Source organism: Dromiciops gliroides, chromosome 1, assembly GCF_019393635.1.
Source record: "Dromiciops gliroides isolate mDroGli1 chromosome 1, mDroGli1.pri, whole genome shotgun sequence".
In the NCBI taxonomy this organism is placed as follows: domain Eukaryota; kingdom Metazoa; phylum Chordata; class Mammalia; order Microbiotheria; family Microbiotheriidae; genus Dromiciops; species Dromiciops gliroides.
This window is the reverse complement of record NC_057861.1, coordinates 622815119-622839408: the sequence shown is the minus strand read 5'-3', so window position 1 is coordinate 622839408 and position 24290 is coordinate 622815119. Positions and strand designations below refer to the sequence as shown.

Genomic DNA, 24290 nt, shown 5'->3' with positions numbered 1-24290 from the left:
GGCCTTGCTGAAATCATCTTACCTGTCATTTCTTATGGCACAATAATATTCCATCACCATCAAATGCCACAGTTTGTTTAGCCATTCCCCCAATTGATAGGCATTACTTTGATTTCCAATTCTTAGCCACAACAAAAAGAGCTGCTATAAATATTTTTGTACAAATAGGTCTTTTACTCTTTTTGGGGATGTCTTTGGGATATAAACCTAGCAGTGGTACTGCTGGATCAAAGGGTATGCACAGTTCCATACCCCTTTGGTCACAGTTTACTTTGTTTGTGAGGCAATTGGGGTTAAGTGACTTGCCCAGGGTCACACAGCCAGTATGTGTTAAGTGTCTGAGGTTGGATTTGAACTCCGGTACTCCTGACTCCAGGGCCAGTGCTCTATTGACTGCACCATCTAGCTGCCCCCCATAGTTTACTTTGGAACTTTAAAGGATCTCTGGTTAGATTCAAGTATGTCAACTCTGGACCTTCCCCCCACTATTTCATTTTTCCTTCTGATTTCTGAACCTGGATCTTCCAGGTTGGGGGTAGAAGGAAAGAGAGAGAGGAAGCTGGCTGAGATGATTATAGTCCTAATTGTTGAAATGAGATTGGGGAAGGTTGAGAAGGCCTAGTGTCCAACTACTTTATTTCCTTTAGAGTCTTGTTCAAAGGTAGAAGTACAGCTCTGTTGCTCCCTGGGTGCAGGACAGCATGACAGAAGCTGTTAGTACAGTACACTGCTCTCTCCAGTCTTCACTGTTTCACTGATACAAGGAACATGGGTGGCACAGTAGAATTTCGAGGTGTTCTACACTCTTCAACAATCACTAGGGCTGTGGGCAGCTATAGGGACAGCACCATAACCTAAGTTCTAGAAAATCAGGGAAGTTACAATAGAAGAATGTGTCCTCTAGTCTTCTCAGATCCTATCCCTTACCTCTTGTGCCCATATCAAGTATTCTCCCTTTCTCAATTTTATTCGAACATAGGCTATTGGGGAACAACTGTGAGATATGACCAGTTTTGGTCCCTTAGTCTAGGGACCCAAGGACAACTTGCTTTCCACCTCTTTCTCATTCTCATACCCTTTCTATGAACTCTAGCTCATCATTCAGTTAGCAATCCCAAATTTCCCACATCCTGACCCCATCTGACATCACTCTCCTAGTTCTGGTTGATAGAGAAATGAACTGAACTTACCATTCAATAGGCTTTCCCTCATTCTTATCCCAATGAGGCCCAAGGAGGCTGGCTCTTATGGACAGTTACCCTGGTTTTCTCACTTCTCCCAATTGTGCAGATTGCTCCCCCCACCCCCAATGCTTCATTAGGCCTTTTGTCTTTATGTAACAGTCATTCCTCCGCTCCTCTTCCTAGTTGCAGAACAAATAAGCAAAAAAAAAATTCCAATAATATGATAGTATCTGACAATATAGATGTAGTCTTATATCTTAGTAGTCCTATATCTTTCTGTTATAAGGAAGAGGTATATTTCATTATCTAGTCTTATGGACCTTCACTGACTTTTCACTTCTTTCTAAAATTAATATCTTTTGCTTTCATATCACCCACATTTCCCACTGTATCCCTGTTTCTCAACTATCTCTTATAACCAATAATAAAAAAGAGAAAATAGTATTTATAATTTCACAGCATTAGATTATAATTGTTTTGTTGTTACTATTCTTTCCATTTACATTGTTGGAGTTATTTTGTATATTATTTTTTACTAGTTCTTCTTATTTCACTTTGTACCAGTCTTTATATGTTTTCCTTTCTCCCTGTGTATTTATCATAGTTATCGTTTTCTTACAGCATAGTAATACTCCATCAAATTAATGTCATGATTAGTTTGGCCATTCCCTAATCAATGGGCATCTAATTTACTTTCAGCTCTTTGCTACAACTAAAACTGCTGCTATAAATATTTTTGTGTATGTGGTTCCTTTCTATTTATTTTTGGCCTCCATGGAGTTCATGCCTAGAAGAGAAATCTTGAGTCCTCTGAAGGATGACTTCCATTGGCTTTTCAATTACTTTGAGCACCACAGTGATTTTCTTTCAACACTTTACTCTGTAATAAGAGGCCTACTCAAATAGTCCCAAGAAGACTTGAGATGGTGGATGAGATGCCTGTAGTCTCTGTCTCTTTCCTAGAGGACCAAGTCCTATTTAGATCAGAGCTGGGAAGATAAAAAGGGGAAACTGAGGAAGATAGGTCTGAGGAAACAATTGAACCCACTAAGATGAATTACATGAATTGCTTTTGTGGTGGGTTCTGGACAGCAGCTTCCTGGATGGAGAACAGGACCTGGAACCTATACTGAGTTTGATCTCTTCCTCTCTTCTTTCATTCAAAAAATACTTATTAAGCAGCTTCTTTGTGCAAGGTAATGTGATATATGATGAGAAAACAAAAATGAAAATGACATAGTACTTGCTCTTAAGTAGTTTGGTCTTTGAGGAGGAATACCAGAGTAATTACCAATCATGAGACTTCAAAGGATATAGGAATTCATCCTTGGACCTCCTCCTGCCAGATGGACAGGTAAAAAAATCATCCATGCTTTCTCAGCCTGTTTAACTCTTGTCATGGCCTCCCATAAGTCCTCCACCTGAAATGGGTAGCCCACTTGTTGTGCTGAAGGTCTTCCTCTAGGCCTCTTGTCACATCCTGATCAGTATTATTGAAGGTAGAAGGTGTGTCAAATGTGATCAAATGTGTCCAGACCAATAGCTAGAAGAAAAAAATGAGGAAAGAATGGTAGGATCAGGAAAAGATTCATGAAGGAAGATCAATGACAGGGGATTGGCCTTGAAAAAAAAAGAATTATCTGGCAATGGAGAAAAGGAGAGAGTGATTGAGAATGGAGAGAGGTGAGCTAGAGAGAAGGTGAAGGAATTTAGGATGAATGAGCATATATCAGTGAGGACTCAGATTATGCTAAAGAACATGAATTTGGAGTGGACCAAGTCCTCATGATTTCCTACCTCATTTTTTCTTTGTTCAGTAGCTCTGGTGTTGGAGAAAAATTTTGGGGAGTGATGGAGGATCATCAGCTCTTGAACAGCAGGACAAAAGGACAAGATCCTCAAAGCATTTTGCATTATTGTATCGGATAACTCTAAGATCAAGACTGAAGAAAGGGAAGTAAAAGCCAGAAGGTTCTGGCTTTCCTTCTTTAAACAGTGAATCTCAAAGGAGGAAGAACTATATCTATGTACTTTGGAGGTTTTCTGCCTGCCTTGCCCTTTCCTGATCTTTGTCTTTCTCATGTCTTATTCTCGCTCGATATCTTTCTAAGGTAACCAAAACAGTAATGTAAAGGACTAAAGTCTGACAATGCCAGATGTGTTCTGACAAACCATGAGATCTTCCCTACCTCCACACTTACTACTTTAAAGTTCCAGCTGCCCATTCTTTTTTTTTTTTTTTTGCGGAGCAATGTGGGTTAAGCGACTTGCCCAGGGTCACACAGCTAGTGTCAAGTGTCTGAGGTCGCATTTGAACTCAGGTCCTCCCGACTCCAGGGCCGGGTCTCTATCCATTGTGCCACCTGGCTGCCTGTCGTTCTCTCCACACCCCCCAACCCCCCCACCCTCATCCCCCCCCCCCCCCCGCCGTGCCCATTCTTACCAAAATCTTCCTAAGAGGGAATTCAGGTTTGAAGATCAGAAGTACAAGTTAAGGCAAAGCTGGAATTAGTACTGTGCAGTTATCTCTGTGAATCCAAAAGTAATCGCCTTCCAAGTGACTTCTTTAATAGGAGAGAAGGAATATTTTCAATACTCTTCATAAGACATAACTGGCTAACCACTAATAGCTAGAGTCTTAGCATGTGCATTCAGATTCTTCCAATACGCCACCAAGTACATACTATTGCTTCCTTAAGAAGAACACTGGGGAAGAATTATGGGGATCTAATTTTATTTTATTGTTTAATTTCCTGACTCCATAATCAGTGGTGTTGGGGGTCTTGTTTAGAGAATCATTTGCAATGCCTGTGGTACTAGGGGTTCAGAGGGAATCTTATATTATCTGCCTCTCCTCTCGCCTACCCCTAACACATGCAGGTTGATAGAACGTACTATCTTCTCCAGCCTGGCCCCCAGAGATTGTGTCGTGATAGTGCTCAGTGGCTTAGTTGGTCCCATCTTTTTCACCCTTAAAGAGGTCTTGGATTCCAATCACTCACTGCCTCCCCCACCTTACAGTTTCCTTTGGACGCAATAGAGTGGGGCAGGAGTGCCCAGTCCTCTGGACTCTTATTTCTCCGATCTGGAGACCGATTGTTCAGTCTTAGGATGATCGTATAACAGAAGAGGTGATGGTTCACCTTTCCAAAGACGGCCCTGTATTGTCCCTTGGGCTGGTAGGGGGAGCGGGGAAAGAAATGGATATTATATATATATATATACAGACATAGACATATAAATACAAACATACATATATGTATGTATAAATGTATTGTGAGTATGTATATACACACATAGACATATATATACAAACACATACATATATAAATGTACTGTGTATATATACATACATATACATGCATATATATATACATATACATACACACACACACACATATTCTCATTGGATTAGGGACATCGGAAACTCTCCTTCCACAAGTCTCTCCATCCCAGTCGGTGGCCACTGGTTATCCTCATTTTTAGTCTTAGCGCTGTGGGTTGGACCCGGAAGTTATTAGTTTTCTACCCTTATAGCTATATAGAATCTCGTAGTCCGCCATGCCCATTCTCCTCCCACTCCCAGCTGCTCGGCCTAAGCTTCTTCAGTTATTCTGTATCTATAGCCAGGCCCGTATAATTTTTCCCTGCAAATACCCACCCTGTCTCTTCCACGCATACATATTCCTCATTTTGGAGTGTGGGGCCCGGCCGCCCGGATCCGGACTCTGTAAAGAATCTGGTCTTTAGAGGGTAAAGCCCCGGGAATTTATTGACATCGGAGGAGAGCGGCCGCCCTCTCCTTTAGAGGAGCCCTTTCAACGCCTTCCCCTCGCTGCACCTATTTGCCTGTTGCCCTCTTGTCACTGCAACTCTTTAGATATCCCGGAATCTGTTCTCCGACTTTCTGATCTCCACTACTTCGTCGTCTTTTCCTTTTACTTAGTGTGTACTTCCTTGAAAGTGAAAATCAAATAGAATCCGCTGCACTATTGCCTGTCAACACCTTCGTAAGAACCAAAATAAAAGTGCAAGCGGTGTGGGGGATTAGCTCAAATGGTAGAGCGCTCGCTTAGCATGCGAGAGGTAGCGGGATCGATGCCCGCATCCTCCAGTTCTGTTTTGGGCGGGCAAATTCCTCAGCCCAATGGGGTGTCGGGGTGGGGAGCTTCTTAATGTGTCTGGAATAGAATGTATTAGACCCCTACCTTCCTCTTCCACGTCCACAGGAGGGTGAACAAGAGTTTTAAAGAGCTTTATAATAATTATTTATTTTTGAGCTCCGGATCGCAGAATTTATCTAATAAAGAGAAAACGTGGTCTTTGGTAGTTTCACTTCTCCGGGAGTGAAATATTTTGACTGAAGGGGTCCTCTAGTTATCCTAAAAAATCTATCGAGATTTTGGAGGGGGTCCTGATTCCCCTAGGGGTTGAGAGCAGAAGAGTGGGGCCCCTAGGCCTCGAGTAGTCCCTTCACTTCTAGAATCCGTTTGGTTATTGGGTAAGGTAAAGAGATGAGAGGACAAGATCGATGGGCATGGGGACCATGCAGGTCGCCAATATAAATCATTGTACCCTTGGAGGTGAACTGAACCACTGTTCCCAGAATCGAAAACTTGTTTTAGTGTGGAGAGCTGGATTCGGCTCTTTCCTGAACACGATCGCGTTCATTCTAAATGTGAAGAAATCGGAACTAGAGAGAGCGCGTTTATCAGACGCTAGGAGATCCTCCACCTGGCACAGTCCTACAGAGTCGGTCTGGCTGCGTCTTTACTGCGCGTCTGGAAGTCCGCGGGCGAGAGGAAGAACCACATGTGAGAAGGGCCCCTAGGGAAAGGAGGTGGCTGATAACACGAGAGGGTACTGCAACCAGATCGAACCCGGAAGGACTGGACCAGATTTGCTAACCCCCACCCCCGACTTCAAGAGTCTTTCCTGGAAAAACCAAAGTAAAACAAAACAAAAATTGTTCGCAAAATTAATTCTAACGCAAAAAAAAAAGTGCTTTCTCTAAGGCTAAATTCAAAACACAGATGACAAGTACCCAAGGAAAAGTGAGCCGGAGGCAGGGGAAATGAAGATCCTGACAAAGAGATAAACGAAGTTGTCCCATTTACGGGTAGAGAAGTGGGGGACTACTAGATCAGAATATTGTATACATATATTTTTGCTTGATTGTTTTTTCTTCGTCCGAGGAAGGCTTTATTTGGGCGCAGGGTAGCAAATGACGGGGATGTTAAAAGAAAACACCAAAATGACATCACTTTTAAAATTTATTTAAAGAAAAGAAACTAAGACAAAAGCAATACAGGTGACACGGACAAACTTTGTGAATACCTTCGTGTCCGTGCTGGTCATCATCATACCAATAATGCTCTCCCTCTTCACTGCTTCTTGAAATGCTTGATATCCTTTCAAGGCAAAGCTCACCTTTTGTTTTTTTCTTTTTTTAAATTTTCCAGTTACAGGTAAAGATCGTTTTCACACATTCACTTTTGAGTTCCAAATTTTTCTCCCTCCTTCCCTTCGTCCCCCCTCCCCTAAGACAGAAAGCAATCTGATATAGGTTATATATGTACAATCACATTAAGCATATTTCTGCATTAGTCATGTTGTGAAAAAAAGTCTCATAATAAAAGGGAAAACCTCACAAAAAAAAGAATAAAAACAGCAGCAAAAGCAGAAGCAGTTTGGTTCAATCTGCGTTAGAATCCACAGTTCTTTTTTCTGGATGTGGAGAACATTTTCTATCATGAGTTCTTCAAAGTGTTTTTGATCATTGCACTGCTGAGAAGAGCCCAAGTCTATCACAGTTGATCATTACTGTTACTATTGTTGTGTACAATGTTCTCCTGGTTTGCTCTATCTCACTCAGCATCAGTTCATGTAAGACACTTCCAGGTTTCTTCTGGAAATCTTCTGCTCATCGTTTCTTTTTTTTTTTTACATTATTTATTTATTATTTTCTTTAATTAATAAAGAATTTTTTTCCGTTACATGTAAAGATAGTTCTCAACCTTTGTTTATACAAGCTTTCAATTTCAGATTTTTCTCCCTCCCTCCCCTCCCTCCCCCCCCCCTCCCCTAGACAGCAGGTAATCTGATATAGGATTATACATACACATATGTATATCTATATATACGCACACACACATAATATATACATATACACATAATAACATTAATCCTATTTCTGCATTAGTCATGTTATAGAGAAAAAAATCCAGAGCAATGATGGAAAACCTCAAAACAGAAAAAAAACAACAGCATCAAAAACAAAAGAAATAGTATGGTTCATTTAGCATCTATACTCGGCAGTTCTTTTTTATTTTTCCCCTGGATTTGGAGATCCTCTCCATCCACCGAGGTTCCCTGGAACTCTTCTGTGCCTTGCATTGGTGAGAAGAATATAGTCCATCACAGTAGATCAATACTCAATGTTGATGTTACTGTGTACAATGTTTTCTAGTTCTGCTCATCTCACTCATCATCAGCCACGCAAGACCCCTCCGGGTTTCTCTGAACTCCTCCTGCTCATCGTTTCTTATAGCACAATAGTATTCCATTGTATTCATAAACGCACAATTGTCCAGCCATTCCCCAATTGATGGCACCCCCTCACTTCCAATTCTTTGCCTACCCATCGTTTCTTACAGTACAATAGTATTCCGTTACATTCATATACCACAAGTTGTTTAGCCATTCCCAATTGATGGGCATTTCCTCGATTTCCAATTCTTTGCCACCACAAAGAGAGCTTCTATAAATATTTTTGTAATGTGGGTCCTTTTCCTTCTTCTATGATCTCTTTGGGATACAGGCCTAGTAGTGGTATTACTGGGTCAAAGGGTATGTACAGTCCCATAGCCCTTTGGGCATAGGTAACCAAATTGCTCTCCAAAATGGTTGTATCTTTTCACAACTCCACCAACAATCAAAGCTCACCTTGATGAAGCTGCCACAGTTGTCAATACTCCAATCATCTTGTATTTAACCTTATATATACTTTGTGTATATATAACTAACACTAAAGGAACTGATCCTGGGCCCAAGAGGCTAGGACTCTTCTGCCTTGACAAAATGCCTGAGTGAGAATGAATTGGGAGTGACTGACTTGAGATGTGTTGAGAGTGAGAGGATAGTTCTACCAGTAGCCTGGATTGTATTGAGATAAGGGGCAGTTGAAGGATCAGAGGGCCAAATATTTTGATAGTTCAACTGGTAGATCACAAAGACTATAGGCCAGAAACATCAGTTTCCAGTCCAAGTTGACTTTTTCTTTTCCATATTGATGCTGTTATATTCACCAAATGGCCTTTTCCTTATTCCTGACATCTCCTCTTTCTTTCTTCTTGGAAAAAATATATAAACACACATACACACATATATAAATATATATTTCAAATTGCATGTAAAAATAATTTTAAACATTTTTTTAATTGAGTTCCAAAAAAATTTCAAAGAAACTCATGATAGAAAATGTTCTCAATACCCAGAAAAAAGAACTGTGGATTCTGAATGCAGATTGAACCATACTGTTTCTACTTTTGGGCTAGTTTCCCCCCCCCCTCTTTTTTGAGATTTTTCCCTTGTACTCTGATTCTTCTTTCATAATAGTGACTAATGCAGAATGTGTTTCAAATGTGATTGTGCATATATAACCTATATCAGATTGCTTTCTGTCTTGGGGAGGGAGGGGGGAAAGGAGGGTGGGAGAAAATTTTGGAACTAAAAATCCTAATGAAAACAAATGATGAAAACTATCTTTACATGTAACTTGAAATAATAAATACTTTTATTTTTAAAATTGAGCTCCAGGGCAGCTAGGTGGTACAGTGGAGAGAGCATGGGCCCTGGATTCAGGAGGACCTGAGTCAAATTTGGCTCAGACACTTAACACTTACTAGCTGTGTGACCCTGGCAAGTCATTTAAACCCAATTGCCTCACCAAATAAAAAAAATTGAGTTCCAAATTCTGTCCCCTCCTTGAGAAGGCAAGCAATTTGATATAAATTGTATGTGTGCAGTACTGATATTTTTCTTTATACAACTGGACATTTCCTTGGGAGTAGGACACATTTTATTAACTACAATATGCACTATTACAGGACAAGTGAATAAGGGTTGTGTGCAAAATACTGCTATTTGAGGTCTGAAGGGGAAAGAGTATACCATAAGGAAGTGATTAAAGAAACTTCATTTAGGACCATGGTTTTGAGTTGAGCTGTAAGAGATTGGCACGAATTCAGCTGGTGAACAGTAAAAGAAAATTCCCAGCACAAAACAAGGTGAGTACAATTCAAGTATCAAAATATTCATTTTTGGGGCAGCGAGATGGCGCAGTGGTTAAAGTGCTGGCCCCTGGATTCAGGAGTACCTGAGTTCACTAGCTGTGTGGACTGTGGGCAAGTCACTTAACCCCCATTTCCCCGTTAAAAAAATATCTATTTTTTTCTTCTTGCTGCAGTTCCTCCTCCAATCCCCTTTCACCAACACACACAGAGCTCCCTTACCCCCTTCTATATAGCTCCTCTTTTTGCCACTGCCTTACCAAATACCTCTGCTAAAGCACTTTAGCTCTCATCATAAAAAAGGGGGGAAAAAGACCCCACTGTGCAAAAATATTTATAGCAACTCTCTTGTGGTGAAAAAGAATTGGAATTCAAGGGGGTAATGCATCAATTGGGGAATGGCTGAATAAGTTGTGGTATATGATGTAATGGAATACTATTGTGCTTTAAGAAATAATAAGCAGTATCATTTCAGAAAAATCTGGAAAGAACTTCAGTGGACTGATGCTGAGTGAAGTGAGCAGAACCAGGAAAACATTGTACACAATAACAGCAACATTGTGTGATGATCAACTGTGATAGACTTAGCTCTTCTCACGAATACAATGGTCAAGACAATTCCAAAGGACTCATGATGAAAAATGCTCCCCACATCCAGAAAAAAAAGGACTGGAATCTGAATCTAAATCAAACCATACTGGTTTTTACTTTTTTGTGTTGGTTTTTTTTTGAGGCTTTTCCCCTTTTGTTCTGATTCTTTTTTCACAACTGACTAATGCAGAAATATGTTTATATCAGATTGCTTTCTGTCTGGAGAGGGAGAGAAAAGGGAGGGAGGAGAAAAATTTGAAACTCAAAATCTTACAAAAGAGAATGTTGTATGTGTGATCAACTGTGATAGACTTGATTCTTCTCAGCAATACAATGGTCCAAGATAGTTCAAAGGACTCAAGATGAAAATGCTTTCCAAATCCAGGGAAAAAAAAAAGAACTGTGGAATATGGATGCAGATTGAACCATGCTATTCTTTTGTTTTTGGTGCTGTTGTTTTTCTTTTTGAGGTTTTTCCTTTTTGCTCCGATCTTCTCTTATAACATGACTAATGCAGAATATGTTTAATGTTATTGTACATATATACTATAGCATTATTATTATTTTTTTTTTTTTTAGGCAGTGGGGGTTAAGTGACTTGCCCAGGGTCACACAGCTAGTAAGTGTCAAGTGTCTGAGGCCGGATTTGAACTCAGGTACTCCTGAATCCAGGGCCGGTGCTTTAACCACTGCGCCATCTAGCTGCCCTTACATATATACTATATCAGATTACTTGCTGTCTTGGGGAGGGGGGAGGGGGGAGGGAGGGAGGAAAAATTTGAAACTAGAAATCTTATAAAAACAAATGTTGGGAGGCAGCTAGATAGCACGTGTAAAAGCACCAGCCCTGGATTCAGGAGTACCTGAGTTCAAATCTGGCCCTCAGACACTTGCCACTTACTAGCTGTGTGACCCCTGGGTAAGTCACTTAACCCCATTGCCCTGCCAAAAAAACCAAAAAAAAAATGTTGAAAACTATCTCTACATGTAACTGGAAAATAATAAAATACTTTTATAATTTAAAAAAGTGAATGTTGAAAACTATCTTTACATGTAACTGGAAAAAAGATACTATTAAGGGGGGGGGGGAAAAGACTTTAGCTCACAAACCCCTTTCCAGAACTATCTTTTTAAAGAAAGGGTTGAATTAGAGTGCACTTGGATTTCACTTTCTCAGAAGTAAAATTTCTTTTATTAGGAGCAAAGTTCCTTGATTGATTAGGTTTTTTTTTTTTTTTTTTTGGTGTGTGTGTGGTGTTTTGTTTTGTTTTTTGTGAGGCAATTGGGGTTAAGTGACTTGCCCAGGGTCACACAACTAGTAAGTGTTAAGTGTCTGAGAACGGATTTGAACCCAGGTACTCCTGACTCCAGGGCCAGTGCTCTATATTGATTAGTTTTTATTTCTTTGGTCATACTTGTAATTTCATTGATAAAGGAAGCTCCAAGGAGAAAAATGCCTCTATCGATTCATGTTGGTACTTTTTCTACAAACATATAGTCTTGGACGAGGACACAATTACTCAAAACAAAAACAAAACCTTTCAAATACAATATAGTCTTGGAGAGTTGCTTGGGAGTACTCGGAGGTTAAAGGACTTGACCAGTATTTAGTATTGCACCTATACTGCCAGTATTTCCCATGATGGGACTTGAGACCTGGTCTTTCTGATTTGGAGACCAGCTCCCTATATCTCAGAATTTGCTTAATTCCTTTTTGTTTATCTTTCTTTTTGTGTATGGTTCTTTTCTTCTGACCTCATTGCAACCCCCCTCCCCCCCACTAAATATCATGTTTGGTACCAGATAACCAATAATCAATTCCAGCAAGATGTGTAGAAAGAGTGGAAAGAAAAGAAACTAAAAAACAGTCCTCATAGCTTTGCTTAAGCAACAAGTGCCTTATCAGGTTTTTAAGTCCTTCCACCAGAGGGGCTCTTGCCCATTACATCTCTCCCAACCACTGTAACCCTTGATGATTGTAACAGTACTGTTTTTCTGTTATCCTCTCCTATAAGAAAATGGCCCACTTTCCCCCATCTTTCATGTTCTTAATGTTTCTTCTATGCTACTTCTAGGATGCAGGTAATTGTTGGTAATATGATAAAGGAGTACCTGGGTTCAAATCCGGTCTCAGACACTTAACACTTACAAGTAGGGTATTAAGCTCATTTTCGAAATACAGTGGTGGATGATGGATGCCTTTGAGCAGCATCGCCTCACAAACATTGAAAAGCAATTTTTTGAGACAATGGCCAACTAACTATATCTCCATAGAGTATATGTAAACAAAACTGGAAGAAGAACATCAAAGAGACTTGAAATGTCATAGATCTTCTACCATTCTTGTAGTGATCTCATAAATGATGATACTGGAACCAATATATTTGTATCCTACAACCCAAGTATTGGATAAGTATAGATACATATCCCAGAAACAAAATTTAAGGACTCCCAGGAATAGATTTTCTAAGACAATTCAAAGAAAGGGGAAAAAAAGCCTAGATTTGAAAAACTTCATCAGTGACCAACTCATACAACCCTTACACCTACTTTCACTTCTAGATAATATTTATTTTAATTTTTGTATTCACTAAGAGTGTCCTTGATGTGGACATGAGAGTGGAACAGGTAGACTTTTTGCAGACATACTACATTCTCACACAGGACTGATAGAAAGAATAGAGGAGAAAAATATACAATTCATAAAAATAAGTCCCTCATCCGTTCTGGTGCCTAGGTACGGGTTTGCAGAGCCCTAGTGTTTGTGGTCATAAAGGGATGAGGAATATTTGAGGTAATCAACCCCCAATTCTCAAACTGATTTTTTCCCAAGGGACAATGGAAAAATTCATCAATGGTGAGTGTCAATAGGCTACAACATTTTATCAATGGCAACTTTTGCATAATAAGCGGCATAAAGATAGTAAATGTATATGATTGGAAAAGAATATGGGCCACTCATGTAGTAAGAGTAAGAATGTCTTGGTGCCCATTGGTAAAATTTAGGAATATTAAAAGACCTAAAGGAGGTCCTGCTATGGGATGGGTAGATGGAAGATTAGAAGTGGACAAGAGCCTCAGGGGACAAGGCATGAGTGAGTTGTATCATTGGAAGGTTATGAACATGGTGACCATCACTTCCTTCTTCAACTTCTTTACCTATTGACCACCAGTTTCAGAAATACTTGAGAAATACATCCTTTAAGTGGTTTTCTTCCTTTTTTTTTTCTTTTTGGCGGAGTCGAAATAGCTCAGTTGGGAGGGCATTAGACTGAAGATTTAAAGGTCCCTGGTTCGATCCCGGGTTTTGGCAATGGTGTCTTTCATTATTTTAGGAGTTTATTTGCTACTCCAGAAAGATTTAAAACTTATTCAAGAATCCCATTCCACATTTAATAGAGCCGAAATAGCTCAGTTGGAGAGAGCCGTTAGACTGAAGATCTAAAGGTCCCTGGTTTGATACCGGGTTTCGGCAATGGTGTCTTTCAGTATTTTAGGAGTTTACAGATTATTTGCTACTCCAAAGAGGTTTAAAACCCTCTCCCATTCCATATCAAGCTTCCAGACCCTAACCCGAAATCGGGACAAGACTATCTCTTGTTTGGTTATAAATTATTCCCCTCTCCATAGATCTACCAGGTAAACTATTCCTTCCTCTCCTAATTTGCCTATGATCACCCTTTTATGTATAAATCATATACTCACTTATCTTTGTATATGGTATGAGATGTTGGTCTAGCCCTAATTTCTGCCATACTATTTTCCAGTTTTCCCAGAAGTTTTTGTCAAAAAGTGAGTTCTTATCATAGACGCTGAAATCTTTGGGTGTATCAAACAGTAGATTAGTGTCTTGTGTACCTAACCTATTCCACCGATTCACTACTCTATTTATTGGCCAGTACCAAATAGTTTTGATGATTGCTACTTTATGATATACTTTTACATCTGGTAAGGTTAGGCCACCTTCCTTTGCATTTTTCCATTAATTCCCTTGATACTCAACCTTTTAAAGTTCTTCCAGATTAATTTTTGCTGCTATTTTTTCTAGTTCTATAAAATAATTTTTTGGTAGTTTGATTGGCATGGCACTGAATAAGTAGATTAATTTACTTAGGATTGTCATTTTTTATTATACTAGCTCACCTTACCCATGAGCAATTAATATTTTTTCCAATTGTTTAGATCTGATTTTATTTGTGTGAAAAGTTTTATAATTGTGTTCATATAGTTCCTAGGCTTGTCTTGGCAGGTAGACTTCCAAATATTTTATATTGTCTACAATTGTTTTAAATGAAAGTTCTCTATCTCTTGCTGCTGTGCTTTGTTGGTCATATATAGAAATGCTGATGATTTATGTGAGTTTATTTTATATCCTGTAAACTTTGCTAAATTGGTCATTGTTTCAAGTGGTTTTTTAGTTGATTCTCTAGGATTCTCTAAGTAGACCATCATATCTGCAAAGAGAGATAGTTTGCCTATTCTCCTTGCCTATTCTAATTCCTTCAATTTCTTTTTATTCTCTTATTGCTAAAGTTAACATTTCTAGTAAAATATTGAATAATAGTGGTGATAATGGGCATCCTTGTTTCACCCCTGATCTTATTGGGAATGCTTCTAACTTATCCCCATTATATATAATGCTTGCTGATGGTTTTAGATAGACATTGCTTATCATTTTAAGAAAAACTCAATTTATTCCTATGTTCTCTAGTGTTGTTTTTTTAAAAAACTAGAAATGGAGGTTGTATTTTTGTCAAAAGTCTTTTCTACATTTATTGAGATAATCTTATGATTTATGTTAGTTTTGTCAGTGATGTAGTCAATTATGTTGATAGTTTTACTAATACGGCATTACCAGCCCTGCATTCCCTGGTATAAATCAATCTGGTCATGGTGTATTATCCTGGTGATAAATTGCTGTAATCTCTTTGCTAATATTTATTTGAAATTTTGCAGCAATATTTATTAGGGAAATTGATCTATAGTTTTCTTTTTCTTTTTTCACTCTTCTTGGTTTATAGGTATTAGCACTATATTTGTGGCATAATAGAAATTTGCTGGGACTTCTTCATCTATTTTTTTTTGATAGTTTATTTAGTATTGGAATTAGTCATTCTTTAATTGTTTGGTAGAATTCACTTGTAAATCCATCTGGTCCTGGAGATTTTTTCTTAGAGAATTAATTGATGGCTTGTTCAATTTCCTTTTCTTTTTTTTTTCAATTTCCTTTTCTAAAATGGGCTTATTTAAGTATTTTATTTCCTCTGCTATTAATCTGGGCAATTTATGTTTTGTAAATATTCATCCATTTCCTTTAGATTGTCAAATGTATTGGCATATAGTTGGGCAAAATAGCTCCTAATTATGCTTTAAGTTTCCTCTTCATTGGTGGTGATTTCACCCTTTTCATTTTTGATACTGGTAATTTGGTTTTCTTCTTTTCCTAATCAAATTAACCAAACATTTATCTATTTTTTTTTTCATAAAACCAGCTCTTGGTTTTATTTATTTATTCACCTCATTCGCTCTTTCATCTACCTATTTAAATCCTGTAATTTCATTAAGTGGGACTCAATTGGACAGAGTTTCTTTGATCAACACCCCCCCCATTAATTCATAGGTTTCTGACACCAAAATATTAATTACTGCTAAAAGTAGGCTGTTCAGGGTCTGTATAGTATATTAATCTGAATTAGTATTATTTATTGTTCATAACTGGAGAATTTATCAGAGCTTGTCTAGAAACTCTTACCAATCATAGTCATGGTCAGTTTTAACAGAGTTGGGACTTTAACCCTGGTCTTTTCTGACTTCAAATTACCCTTGTTCCTGCTATGCTATGTTGACTCTCCATGAATGACTAATCTAAATATCTTAGTGTCCTTTTCACCAACACTCATCAAATTTTTTTCTTTGCCTGTTCAAAAAAAAATTTTATTCTGAATTTAAAACCACATAGAATGAGCATTTGCATATACATACATACATACATACATACATACATACATACATACACACATACATTCCAGAAGAAAGAAGATTATACATTAAAAAAAAAAACTATTGGGGCAGCTAGGTGGCACAGTGCATAAAGCACTGGCCCTGGATTCATGAGGACCTGAGTTTGAATCTGGCCTCAGACACGTGACACTTATTGCTAGCTGTGTGAAAACAAAACAAAACTATTATGTGTACCTACTTTTCTTTTAAAGTCTATAATCAACCTGTAGCTTCCAAAGCTGTCCTGATTGTCTGGGCTTTTTTATTTTTCTGATCTTCCATCTGTTCTTTTCTCTCTATTAAAAATGATGCCTCAATAAACTATTTTCTTTCCTTTCTTTCCTTTTCTCTTCTTCCTTTTCTTTACCTTTCTACATACCCATTTCCTCCCTTGTCCTCCATTCCTTCCCACCTCCTTATAATATGTTTTATCAATAGTCCTTTGGGATTGTCTTGGATCTTTGTATTGTTGAGAGTAGTCAAGTCATTCACCATTCTTCATCAAACAATATTGCTGTCTCTGTGTACACATTGTAATATTGTGTCTCTTGGTTCTTCTCACTTCACAATACATCATTTCACGCATGTCTTTCCAGGCCTTTCTGAAGTCATCCTGCTTATCATTTCTTATAGCACAATAATATTCCATCACCATCATATACCAGAGTTTGTTTAGCCATTCCCCAATTGATGGGCATTCCTTTGGTTTCCAATTCTTAGCCACCACAAAAAGAGCTGCTATATATAAATATTTTTGTACAAATAGGTCTTTTTCTCTTTTGGGGGATGTCTTTGCTTCCCAACATTTTAGCTTACTGTCCTATAGAGAAGTGCTGAGTGAAAAATTATGAAAAGAATGCATTGAGTATGAGTAAATAAAAGTGATAATTCATTACTGATACACACCAAAAAAGAGTACATTAGTGTTCCTGTTTCTCTGTGGCCCTCTAACAACTGTCATTTTCTGTTTTTGTTTTTGCCTATCAATCTAACATGTGAGATGTAACCTGAGAGTAGTTTCATTTCATTTCTCTAAATTATTACTCATTGGTCTAACTTAGAGGTCTCAGATTTTTCTTCTTATCTACACAGGGAAACTGCAATTTGAGAAGGGACTTCCAGGCTGGAGGCTCTGCCATTGGGACCACTAGCTTTCTGGGGCCTAGACTCTTTGTAGTTTTCAGATTTCCTAGCACCAAGCTCAGGTGGGATGTGGGAGAAGGGAGAGAGAAATGAGTAGATAAGCAGGAGTCTCCTACTGGCTGGGATGGAAGTGTCATTGACTGTAGCTTAGGAATGGGGGATAATCAGCCACAATAGCCCCTAGTACTCCTAAGCAACCAAGGATGAATGAGGTTGGGCATGGAGAACTAATTTCATGGACCATGAAACTTGTAATAAACTTGGGCTGGGCTAGAAGCCCAGAGAAAGAAGGAAAGCTGCTGTCTCTACCTTCAGGGCCAGAGGGAAACTGGGAGGAAAATGATATGGATCTATTCCAGAATCTTAGGCTTTCCTTGGCTGGGGGCCTCAAAGGGCACCACCCATCCTTCCAGTCCCTCAGGTTTGCCACTTGGTGTTATCCTTAACTTTCACTCATCCCACACATTTCAATTAATTGTTAAATCTTGTTTTTAACATTCACAACATCTCTCCAGTATAAACCTTTCTCTGCTTACACAGCTAACAGAAACTCACTACTCCTTGATTGAAACTTATGAGTCATCCTGGATTCCCCACTATCTCTCATCCCCTATGTCCAATCTGTTGCCAAGGCCTTCGGATTCCACCTCTGCAACACTTTTTTTTTTCTCCCCCTGCATTAGTCATGTTGTGAAAGAAGAATCAGAATAAAAGGGAAAATCCTCAAACAAGTAAAAACAAAAATAGAAACATTATGGTTCAATCTGCATTCAGAATCCACAGTTCTTGTTTTCTGGATGTGGAGAACATTTTCCCATCATAAGTTCTTTGGAATTGTCTTGAATCATTGCACTGCTGAGAAGAGCCACATCTATCACAGTTGATCATCACAGAATGTGGCTGTGACTGTGCACAATCTTCTCCTGGTTCTGCTCGTGTCACTCAGCATCAATCCACTTAAGTCTTTCCAGGTTTTTCTGAAATCAGCTTGCTCATCATTTCTTACAACACAATAGTATATCATTACATTCATATACCACACCTTGTTCAGCCATTTCCCAAATGATGGTCATTCCCTTGATTTCCAGTCTTTGCCAACACTTTTTTTTTAAATGCCCCCATCTCTCCTCTGACATTGCCACCATTGTAGTGCAGGCGTTCATTACTTTATGAAGGGATTATTGCAGTCACCTTTTGATGAGTCTGCCTGCCCCATATCTGTCCCTACTCCAATCCATCTTCCAAATGGATTTTCTTGAAGCTCAAGTCCGATGATCACACACACACAGACACACAGACAGATCCCACCTCCCCACCACCACCACACCCACCACTCACACTTTATAAATTCCAGTGACTTCCTATTGCCTTCAGGATCAAACATGAAATACTATGGTAACTAAAACCCTTCACTGTTTACCTCCGGCCTACCTCCTCAACTCCAACCGAAGTTCCAGTGACACTAGATTAGAACAAGGCACTCTATCTCTCTACTCCAGGCATTTTTCCTGAATGTCTACGGTGCCCAAAACGCTCTCTCCCTTCCGCTCCGACTACTGACCTCCCTAGTTTTCCTTTAAATCGCAATTAAATTCTAAAGGAAGTCTTCCCCAACCCCTCTTAATTATTTAACCCCTGCCTAATTATTTTCTATTTATCCTGTATATAGCTTGCTTTGTACGTATTTGTTTTCATGTTGTCTCCTCAACTAGACTGTAAGTTCCTTGAAGGAAGGGACTGTCTTTTGCCTCTTTTTGTATCCACAGCGCATAGCATTGTGCTTGGCACACAGTAGGCGCTTAACAAATGTTGATTGATTGGAAGGCTGAGAAGAAAGTGGATGTCAGTTCTCTATCTTCCAGCATCTTAGGGTGGGGGATTGGGGAGCGGGGTTCCTGGTGAATGTATTAAGATGGTGTTGGCAGGTGTGCTGGAAGCCAGTCAAGGGGAAATTAGGCGCCAGGAGGAAGCACCGGAAACAAGAGGACTTGAAAAGATCAGGCCCCAAGAGTATCCGGGGTGGTGTGTTGGCACTTTGATTTCTATTTGTGTTCCTGCCCCCAACCCAATTCACACACCTTTCTCCAATGACCTTCGCTTCTGCACGTTCAACCCTTGGGAGCAAGGGGAGTCACAGTTTTCTAGCCTCCCCGAATACTTCGAGAAGTGCAGGAACTTAAAATCTTCTGTAAGTGGATGAATAGACACGAAAAATGGAAAAGTACATAAAAAGAAAGAATTACCAGAGCTGCCGAAACCCGGGATCGAACCAGGGACCTTTAGATCTTCAGTCTAACGCTCTCCCAACTGAGCTATTTCGGCCTCCCTTTTGAGACCTTTTAAACTACTTATGCTCCAAGCACTTATCAAAGCGATTGTCTCTGTGGTTAAAGAATTTCCAAGTGAAAGTGGAAGTTGTCTCTGTCTAACAGGAGATCCAGGGCTCTGGACTCCAAATATCTTAATCCGATTCGCGATGCCCTTCTATGAATCAGAGAAAAATTTCAGCGCACTGTGGAGGCATAAACAATACTGCTCATCTAGGGAACCCACGCAGGAAACGTAGGCATCTGGGAAACAGATTTTTTTTAAAAAAACAAACAAAATTGCTGTGCTTTAAAAACAACCAAAAAACCCCCCCCCAAAACTCGTTTTATTTTCACATACGTATATTCTAATCGTATCTAGCGAGTCTTCCTCCTTTGTAACAAGAAAAAAGAAAGTGGGAAGAAGAGATTCAGCAAAACCAACAGATTAAGTAGTCTTACACCGTGCTGCAAATGCATTTTCTCAACTTTGGGTGGTTTTAGTGGTGGGAATCATAAAATAGGTTTTTTATCTCTCTGGGATCCTGAGGGCGGGGCCGTACAAACTGATTTTGGGAGAGGCTCAAGGACTGAAAAGAATGGCTTTCTTGGAAATATCACTTAGCGGTGAAATATTTACTAGATTGTTCTTGACCTTGTTTTGGTAAATCACCCCCCCCCCCCCCCCAATTAAATTGAAAGAAATCATAGATGACACTTGGGAAGGATGTTGAATGACAGTGTTGGGATCTCCGAATATTCCCACCAGCTGAAGCGTGGGTTGAATCTAATGAGAAGAACTTCTAAAGCGACGAATTCGAACTCCTACATTAGGGAGTTTTTCCATGTCAGGATTCGTTTTGCTAATTTTTTTTCTCTTCCTCTTTTTTTTTTTTTTTTTTGGTGAGGCAGTTGGGGTTAAGTGATTTGCCCAGGATCACACAGCTAGTAAGTGTTAAGTGTCTGAGGTCATGTTTGAACTCAGGTCCTCCTGACTCCAAAGCTGGTGCTCTATCCACTGCTGAGCCACCTAGCAGCCCCTCTCTTCCTCTTCTTTTAATAAAAACTGGGGCCTCCTGGGTACAGGGCTGGTGCTTTGTCCAGTGTGCCAACTAACTAACCCATGATGACATCTTTAAATAGGGGTGAGGGGGACAGCTAGGAGGCGCAGTGGATAAAACACCGGCCCTGGATTCAGGAGGACCTGAGTTCAAATCCACTGGGCAAGTCACTTACTAGCTGTGTGACCCTGGGCAAGTCACTTAATCCCCATTGCCCTGCAAAAATAAAATAAAATAAACTGTTTTCTCTCACACCCTAGCTAATATGGGAATATTTTCCATGACTACTCATGTATAACTTATTTTGAATTGCTTGAGTTCTTGTGGGTGGGGGGTGGAATGGAGGGAGGAAGAGAAGTTGGAACACAAAGTTTTTAAAAATTGATATTAAAAATTTTTTACATATATTTTGTAAAATAAAATTCTATTTGAATAAAAAAAATTAAAATTGTGTTATAACAGATGACTCTGGGAGGGAAGAAGGGAAGGGCAATGAGGAAAAGTAGGTGATGTCAAAATAAATATATCAATAAAATTTATTTTTAAAAATAAAAAGGAAGCTTATAGGAGTACTTTTAGGAGGAAAGAACTTAAAGAAAAATCAGAACTCTGATCAAGGCAGTGAACAAAAGTAACACTGAATGACTAGAAGGTGAAGCATGCCTTCTTCATCTGTTAGCAGAGAAAATGAATATAATGAAGCATGGTTTCAGAAATGGCCAGTGAATTGATTTGTTTTGCTTGACTCTTTTTTTATTACAAGGGAGGGTTTTATGTGTGTGTGAGGAGTCATGGACAAGTTACAATGATGTGGAAAAATTAAACATTTTATAAAAACAGAAAATGGGCACTTTTAAAGTGGACTTCTCTGATATATAACTTCCATAAAGAATTATTCTGGGGAAGCAGCTAGGTGGTGCAGTGGATAGAGCACTGACCCTGGATTCAGGAGGACCTGAGTCCAAATTTGACTTTAGACACTTGACACTTACTAGCTGTATGACCCTGAGCAAGTCACTTAACCCTCATTGCCCCACCCCCCCAAAAAACCCCCAAACAAACACTTCACTAAGAGCCTATAATGTGTTGAGTACTGTGCAAAGAGATGGGGAGAAAAGGGCCAAAGATAGTCCTTCTCCTCAAGAACTTACTTTTTTTAGGGGTAGAATTTCAGCTCCAGGCTTCTGCAGAACCCCAAATCTAACTGCAGAATGCATTTGTGTAATTCCCACACACACCCCAAATGCCATTAGAGCAATAAGGAAATGGGATTGTATTGGGTATAATGTGATAAGGAAGCCAATTTAGGGTTTGAACCCATGTATCCCATGCTCTCTACCTGCTAATTGGGGTGTTCTGTCATCCCTAATCCCCAGAAGAATCAAAAACAAATGTTTGTGTCTCTCCCACCCCATTCCATTCAATTTTCCCAATAGTTCTTACATATAACTTGGGATGAGGAGGATTGGTCCTGTAGCCAGTTGAATAGAGAAGGGCACTCAAGACTAGAGATAGGAGAGGGGTGTTTTTTTGTGTGTTTTGTTTGGGGGCAGGGCAATGAGGGTTAAGTGACTTGCCCAAGGTCACACAGCTAGTACATATCAAGCGTCTGCACCACCCCCCCATAGGAGAGTTTTGATTTGCTGTTTCTATTATAGGATCCAATAGTAGAAGAGGAGATGGGAGAGGCAGAATTTGTCCCAGGGTGATTATGTATCCAGGATCTTCTGCTGAGGACAATTGAACCAACCTAGACATGGAGACCAGAATCTTTGATAGCTTTTTTCAGACTACCTCCCAGGCCTCCTCTGTGCTGGAAAAAGTCTTAGGGGAAGGTGAGTCATAGCTAATGAAGAACAAGGGTTTGTAATCCCCCCTTCCACTCTCTCCCCGTAGTTTAGGTGAGAAGCCTCTCCCTTCCAACTCACACCTTTCTCCAAATGTGACTCACTGTCCTAGGTATCTGGGAAAAGCCCCATTTGTTGAGGATGGTTGAACATATTGTTGAACAGAAATTGTAGATCATAAGGAAAATGTAGAAAATACAAGGAATTGGAAACTTTCTGTGTGTAGGCCAAGGTCAAGGAGCCTAAGGTGAATTTCCCTGGAGATAAAATGTCATCAGTGGCTTCAAGCAACCTAACTATAACTCCTAATAAAAACAGGCTGAGAAACCCTCAAGGCAAAGCTTTTAGGTTTGTGTTTGTTCTTGTTTTTTAGCAGTTTCCCTGATCAAGGTAAGAGAAAGCTACATGGTGCCCACCATAAACTGGAGTATCCTGGGGAATGACAGGGATCATAAGATTAGAGATTTAGAGCAAGAAATTATTTTAGAGATTAATAGCAAAGCTTGAGGACACTGCGGGGCATTCTTGGCCTCAGGACACACCTGAATTACAAGTAGTGTCAATCTGTGCCCTTGGGAAACTCCAGGGAGGAGTGAAAAAAAGATTCATTTGTGCACTTTATTCTTCTCCAAACTTAAAAATCTGAGCAGGGTCTGCAAGCTTGGGACAAGGAAGACTGGAATTGTCCCCAGACAAACCTCTCTGGAGTGAGTGCTTGGCTCTTTCTTCCTTACCCCACTCTATCTTTTATTGTGGTTGAGTTGTGTTTGACTCTTCTTGACTCCATGGACAAGTCTATAGGGGTTTGTTGTTGTTGTTGTTGTTGTCGTCGTCGGGGGTGGGGGGGTGGGGGAGGTGGACAAAGATATTAGAGTGGTTAGCCATTTCCTTCTCTGATATGTCCTCTTTTTACAGATAAAGAAACTGAGGCAAACAGGGGTTAAGTGAACTTGTTGAGGGTCACTCACACAATTAGTAAATCTCTGAGGTCACATTTAAACTCAGATATTCCCGACTCCAGGCCCAGTGCTCTATTCACTGCCCCATCTAGTTGCCCCCTACTCTATCCCTCTTCATATATCTTAATCAGTTGCAAAGTCTTGTGATTGTACCTACTCTGCACCAACCCATTTCCTCTCTATCCCAGAGCTATCACCCAAATTCAGACTCTTATCTGTTAACATAGACTCTAATAACTATACTAACTTGTCAGAGTTACACAACTAATCAATCAAAAAGGATTCTGAAGCCCTAAACTGCTTGACATACCAGTGATTCTTTGCAAGTGAACTCTAGCCAAATTTGGAGATGCTTGTAACAGCCAGAAACCACAAAACTAGCCGTGACCAGCTCAAGGGCATATGAATAGCAGCTGCAGACTCAAGACCTTGCTTAGGACTTTTTAAACATCGTGTTGCCTGGTTTATTGTGTCTATAAATGTCTTCTCCCTTAACCTCTCCCACCCCACCCCACCCCCACCACTGAAAGCATCTAGAAACTATATCTTACCCTTTTCTCACTCCTCTTTGAGCAGCTGAGAATTCTTTCTCTCTCTCTCTCTCTCTCTCTCTCTCTCTCTCTCTCTCTCTCTCTCTCTCTCTCTCTCTCTCTCTCTCTCTCTCTCGGCCTCTCACTCTCTCTGTCTCCCCCTCTCTCCCTCTTCCTATCTCCTCCCTTGCAAGTTTTCTTTTGCAAGTCCTTCTCAGAAAATAAACGTTTTGTAATCTGTGATCAGACTCTTTCATTTAGGGCCCTTTTTGGGCCTGGGGTCTTTTGTTTAACACATCACCTCTCTTTAAAATAGGGTCTGCTGTGGTTCTCCAGCCTCCAGTCCCATTTCCAATCTAGCTATTCCATAGCTGCTAG

The 24290-nt window shown here is 39.7% G+C and overlaps 4 non-coding genes across 4 annotated transcripts; 3 read left to right on the top strand and 1 right to left on the bottom strand.

The window, feature by feature from the left end:
- Positions 1-5225: 5225 nt before the first annotated feature.
- Positions 5226-5298, top strand: TRNAA-AGC. Its single transcript has one exon. It is a non-coding gene; the product is annotated as a tRNA-Ala (tRNA).
- Positions 5299-13306: 8008 nt separating this feature from the next.
- TRNAF-GAA lies at positions 13307-13379 on the top strand. The gene has a single exon. It is a non-coding gene; the product is annotated as a tRNA-Phe (tRNA).
- An 87-nt stretch (positions 13380-13466) lies between these two features.
- Positions 13467-13541, top strand: TRNAF-GAA. Its single transcript has one exon. It is a non-coding gene; the product is annotated as a tRNA-Phe (tRNA).
- A 5917-nt stretch (positions 13542-19458) lies between these two features.
- TRNAF-GAA lies at positions 19459-19531 on the bottom strand. The gene has a single exon. It is a non-coding gene; the product is annotated as a tRNA-Phe (tRNA).
- Between the last annotated feature and the right edge of the window lie 4759 nt (positions 19532-24290).